The sequence below is a fragment of the Thalia democratica genome, chromosome 3, assembly GCF_965202585.1.
Source record: "Thalia democratica chromosome 3, ktThaDemo2.hap1.1, whole genome shotgun sequence".
NCBI classification, from domain to species: Eukaryota; Metazoa; Chordata; class Thaliacea; order Salpida; family Salpidae; genus Thalia; species Thalia democratica.
This window is the reverse complement of record NC_139167.1, coordinates 4,040,629-4,046,920: the sequence shown is the minus strand read 5'-3', so window position 1 is coordinate 4,046,920 and position 6,292 is coordinate 4,040,629. Positions and strand designations below refer to the sequence as shown.

General features: G+C 25.3%; 2 non-coding genes across 2 annotated transcripts; both read right to left on the bottom strand.

Moving 5' to 3' along the window:
- Positions 1 to 205: 205 nt before the first annotated feature.
- On the bottom strand, positions 206 to 291 carry Trnay-gua (transfer RNA tyrosine (anticodon GUA)). The gene is given in 2 exon segments: positions 206 to 241; positions 255 to 291. It is a non-coding gene; the product is annotated as a tRNA-Tyr (tRNA).
- Positions 292 to 4,326: 4,035 nt separating this feature from the next.
- On the bottom strand, positions 4,327 to 4,412 carry Trnay-gua (transfer RNA tyrosine (anticodon GUA)). Its single transcript is given in 2 exon segments — positions 4,327 to 4,362; positions 4,376 to 4,412. It is a non-coding gene; the product is annotated as a tRNA-Tyr (tRNA).
- Between the last annotated feature and the right edge of the window lie 1,880 nt (positions 4,413 to 6,292).

Genomic DNA, 6,292 nt, shown 5'->3' with positions numbered 1-6,292 from the left:
GAAATTTATGTGAAAATAAAAGAAACTAGTAAAAACTTTTTTAGTTGTTTATACTTTAAAATACAATTAAAATGAAGACCATTGTTTCCATATTACAATATTCAGTAACTCTTAGATTTTAAAAAATATCAAAAAATGTTAAAATTCTATTAAACTATGATAAATGGTAACTAGATAAAATTTTAAAAATATTTTTCTAAAAATGTCCTTCGAGCCGGAGTCGAACCAGCGACCTATAGATTTCTGACATTCAGCTACAGTCCACCGCTCTACCAACTGAGCTATCGAAGGCGCCGATGAAATAATAAAAGAAAAAATAAAACTTTTACAACAACAGTGCCTATCACTTCTTATGAAACTGATTCTCTAAAACTTCACAAATCTAAAATAGTTTTGAATGAAAATAAAATAGGTAAGCTTTATAAAATTTAAAACAACTCTTTTATTTATCAATTAGTTAACTAATTTATACAGTGATCTTCGTTATCGCTTTGTATTAATCTTCAGTTTCCCAAATCTAAACCTAATTAACTTTTAGTAAATGAAATGGTTTACCATAAAAGATGCTTTATAAATAGGTATTAATGTTTATAGAACTAATGATTAGATAAACATACGCAGGAAAACAACATGAAAAACTTTAGAAAGTAGTAAAAAATATAAAGTTTTCAGAAAACAATTTGATAACTTGGACCAAACAAAATATACCAAATATAAATATACAAAAAAAAATGTTAATACAGTTTTTTTGTATAAAACTAGGTTTGAACAAAAATTAACATTTTTTAGAAAATAAAGCTTCTTCAAACGAAAAGTCAATTTTGAAAAACGCGGACCCGACTAATCAGAAACTGTTTATTTACGTCACAGTAGCTGTTTTCTCAGTCATAATTGTTGGAGTTTTAAGCGCACTACTAGTGACCAGGTTACTTTAGTTAAAAATATTTTAAAATAATTGTTTTTTTTATCTGGTTTAAATATTGTGGTAAGTAATTACTTGACCATTTTTATGCTATTTATCGTTTTTTAAAAATTTAAGAAACTCTAATACTTTTTATTTTTAATGTTGTAAAATCTATTTTAGGACAAAACATAAATTTTTACAATTTATTTATGTGTTTTAGTTACAAAATAATGCTTTAAAATCAAAGCTTTAACTGTCAAAAAATAAATAGCCTATATAATACATTTAAAAACATTTTACTATTTTTTCTAATAAAAACAAATACAAATACAAATAAAAATAAAATTCACAGGCATCTTCACAAAAGAAAGGAAAGTGTTTGTGAAAGCGAGAACCCAAAGCCCAATGATGAAGATTTAATGTCTCAAGACAGGGTTATCGAAGTTAATGAAATTGGCACCCCACAAGAGAGAAACCATATTTACGAAACAATTTCAGGAAACCCTCAAAATAGTAGTGTTACTAAAAATGCAGATTCTAAACTTGCTGGAAAGGAAAAACCAGCTGCTGAAGAAAGTTCTCAAACAAAAGAAATGTCTAATGTAGATTTTAAAGCTGGTAAAATCGAAAACGTCAGTGTAGCATACGAATCAGTTTCAGAAGAGCCTAATAGTAGCAAAGTAACAGAAAATGAAAATTCTAAAGCTGCTAAAATTGAAAAAACTCTTGTTGGTGAAGACAGTTGTCAGGCAAAAGAAATGTCTAATGAAACTGTCATCATAGGCACTGAAGAAGACACTGTTAACATAGAAGAAAGCTCTGAAGACACTAAAAATGAAAGCCCTACAAAATATAACCCTGCAAAAGCAATAACTGCTGAACCCAAAGAAAATGTTGACCAAGATCAAAAAAATGACAGTGACGTCACGAAAAACTCTGCAAACGATTCTGAATCTCACGTCATAGTTGATCAAAAAGAAAGTGATGCATATGAGAAAGTTGACCAACCAAAACAAGGTACAAGTGACGTCATCAAAAGCTCAACAGAAAGTGATGACGTCATCAAAACTTCAGCACCAACTGATGACGCAGTAGAAGATTTGGACTAAAAAGTTCCAAGTAAAGTGCGAGATATTTCTACAATAAAAAATTAAAGTAGCATTCTGTTGTTTGTACAACGAGTTTCAGCAACATTATATTCTTTATTTATTATTTTCTTTAATATCGCTAAAATACTATTATCTGTTTAGAAATAATATTATCAAATACTATAGTTAGTTTTAAATAGAGTGCAAAAATTTCTACAGAGAAAGTAAAGTTACAATTTTACGTTGTTGTATTTAACAATTTTTACATTATATTATTAATTTGTTTTTTATTTTCTTTGGTATCGCTGTTACACTATAATTTCTATATTAGTATTATTATGAAAGAATATTTACTTTTATGCATCTAATAGTTTTTATGAAACTTATTTACTTTGCTACAACAAACAATGATGATTATTTTCTTAAAAATAAAAATAGTATTTTTTTGTAAAAACAATTCTAATTTTTAAACAATGTTTTTACGAGTTAACATATAGTTTTGGAATAAACTTAGGAATAGTTTTTCATTAGACTTAGGTTTAAGTTTCTTATAAGAACTTAAGGTTTAAGCATTTAATTTTAGAAGTTAGTATTTAAATACATGATAAATAATAAAACAACTTTATACAATATGTTAACATAAATATATGGTTTAATCGTTAGAGTTGGACAATGTGTATTTGATTTAAAATACAAGTAGTTCGATTTATTGGTTCAATATTAATTCAATACAGTAACCTCTCGCTTATTTACGCACATTGTGTCCACAGAAAAAGTGCGTAAAGAAATGAGAGATCGTAAAGAAACGAGAGTTACCAAATTAACTCACTATAATGGTTGTTTTTTAATATTGATTCTAGTTAAAAGCAGACTGGGCACTTTCCAACTTTTAAATATTTGTTTACTTTATTTATAAATATGAAAACAACAGATAAAACTATAGATATTTTAAAAAAAGGATTTGAATTTCTATAAAATAATAATACGAGTAGAAACAATTTTCCTATTTTAATAACAAGTAGAAATTATCTTTATCTTTATTTGTATGTGACATTTATAATCTATTCTACTTAGCAAATTCAATTTATAATTAAGCATTTCTTTACAATTATAAAATGGTGTTTATTAATATATAGGGCAAGACTGCTGTATTATTTCATTGTGTTTTAAACACTCATTATTTCATTATACTTTCATTATTAAACACAGTCATGTTTATTTCAGAATTTTATTTTAATCTTTTATTATTAACAAAATTTCTGATATACTGAGGTATGACTAAATGTTTATCAATTAGTCAAGGAACATAAATTTACAAAGTCTAAAGATATAGAGAGGTGTGTTAGCATTCAAAAACATATTTTAAACAAAAAATATACATTAAACCAAGTTTGCGCAATATTAAAAAAACTAAAAATTTTATTTTCTGAATTTTATAGAATTCTGAAATGCGTAACTAAACTAGAGTGCGTAACGTCACGAGTGCGTAAAGATCCGAGAGGTTACTGTAAATCTCAAACTTAAGTTCTACTTAATAATTTTTAAATGGTTTCTTGGATACAACACATTAAAAAAAAAGAGGCTATGTTGTCCTTAAACTTTTAAAACCACTGATTTTAGGTATAAAAATCAAATAAAAAGTTTCCTTTATAAAGTTTGTCTTAAGCAAGATTTCTAAAGTTGCACATTAGTGTATATAGAAAGTATTATTATATTTGCAGAAAACTAGATAAGTATTAAAAATGCTTTTAAGTTAATTGTAAATGAACTTTATTTCGTATTTAATTTTTAAACTATTCGTTGAATAGTATTTTCTACTTTTAAAAACAACTAATTGTTATCAATCAAATTCAAGTAGCAATAAAGGTAATAAATTATAACATAAGTCAATTAGTGTACATAGAACTATTTTATTTCGAATAAAAAATGTTAGACTCTCTATTAGTTAAGTACGGTGCAGAGCTTTTAAAGATATAGCAAGTGCTATTGTATGAAAATAAACCTAAATATAAGAAATAACAGCAACAAAAATGCACTACAACCCTCATAGCTTAGTTAATAACAATTGAAACTAATATATATATTTTCAAGCTTTCTTGCCACTAAAAAAAGTCTTTATTCTCACTAAAGAATTAATTTGTGCTTAAAAAATTTTGTGAAAATAAAAGAAAATAGTCATTTTTATTTTAATGTTTATATCTTGAAATACAACTAAAATGAAGACTATATTTTAATCTAAAAATACTCAGTAACTCTTAAACTTTCAAAAATATCAAAAATGTTTAGGTTTTTAAAAATTATGATAATTAAATATAAATTTTTTTTCTAAAAATGTCCTTCGAGCCGGAGTCGAACCAGCGACCTATGGATTTCTGACTTTCAGCTACAGTCCACCGCTTTACCAACTGAGCTATCGAAGGCGATGATAAATTTCTAGTTGTTGGGTTTATAAACTTCTCAACATGCGCTTTATTGCGTCATATGAAAAAGGGTAATTCCCTTTTTTGATAGTCACTTTCAAGGTACCTTCGGATGCTTTACCCAAAGTAAAAAAAAAATTTTTTGTTCTTTAATAAACGTACAAGCTTCAATTAATGCAAATTAACAAAAGCATTTTTGCATAATGAAACAATGTTTTATAATGATACAAACTTTTATGTATTAATTTCAAATAACTGACCCAGGTAAAGAAAATCACTTGTTGTTCAATTTTACATAACAAAGTATTACTTCAGAAATAAAAAATAGACATAACATAGTATCAATTAGTTAAAATAGCCTATATAAGTTTTATCAGCAAAATTGTATCTAGAGAATATATAAAGTACAATTGGTAAACTTGGTTAGTAAAGTAAATGCTTCAAGTTTAAAACAATTAAAAAGGTTTTAGTTGAGTTTGATTACGTACTTTTTTTAAGTACTATTTGTTATGCTTATTATAGATGTAAAAAGTGAACAGTTCAAATGAATATTGAACGCAAGACTTTCTGTTAAAGTACGAAGAAACACTTCGGATAACTTTATTGCATTGAATATTGAATATGAAACCTAATTTTATTTTTGGTTCTGTGTTACTCAAATTTAGCACAGGAATGTGAATAGAAACAGAATTTATCAATTAATTTAATTAAAAAATCAATATTAGTAGTAGGATTTTTTCCATACTCTGTGTGTTAAGTATATTATTATTTTTTAAAAGCTGACTATTTATACTTTTTAAGAAAATTCAAAGCAACTTACAAACGTAAGCAGGCAAATGACAATAAAATAAAACTTTGTAGTAATCTTCCTGTAAACATAATTAATTCTCTAGTATTTTTGAAAATTTAAAAGCTACTTAATCTTTACTTTTGGAGTGTTTAGAACTTTAAAATTTAAAATCTACATACTAAATTTCTAATCGTTACTGTAATACTTTAAAAGTCATTGTAAGCTTTTATTGAATATGAATAAAATACAAATAAAATAATTAAGTTGTATAAACACAAAATCTAACTAAATAGTAATAAGAATTTCCTTATTTAAACCTAATTAAAATCATAAGAATTAAATGTGTTGCCATTTTTGAAAGTAGTTAATTTGCTTCATGTATATAGCAAAATTTTGTAGCAGTGAGAAAATATTTTCACTTTTCTTTAAGCTGTACTTCTTAAATTTTTAAGTATACTGTTTTTTTGTATTCAGTTTTTTGTCGAAGTTGGTAGCTTTTAGTATTTTCTTTTTGTTTTTAAGATGCTAGTTTGAGTTATTTTATTAATTTTTATTTATAACGAGACAAAATATCTAATTACAAGTTTATATTTTATCTTTTTTTTTGATAAATAATATATTTAGAACTTTTGGTAAAAATTTTTTATTACAAGTTAGATAGGTTTTAGTAAAAAAAAATTTGCGTTGTTTACTAAATAAACAAAGTTTTAAAGAAACTTTTAACGCTTATAAAAACCAAGGCTAGAATTTTAAATAAAATAAACTAGGTTTTAAAAAATGTTTTTTTGTTAAAGCAAAACTCTTTTTACGATGATGAACAATAAAGTTCTAACGTTTTACCTTACAAATATTAAAAAATAAACATTTGAAATTTGCTTTATTGATGGTGTATTTTAGTTTTTTTAGTTTAAGTAAGCTTAAATACACAACTAAAGACTTTTTCGGACGATATAAGCTAAGAAGCTTATATCATTCTTTTAAAAGTTTTCTGTTTCACCGTAACTGAAAGTCAGGGGTTTCCAAACTTAAGTTATTCTGAGAGAAACAATATTCCACCATTGGATCTAGAATACTCTGGCAGTGATGACTC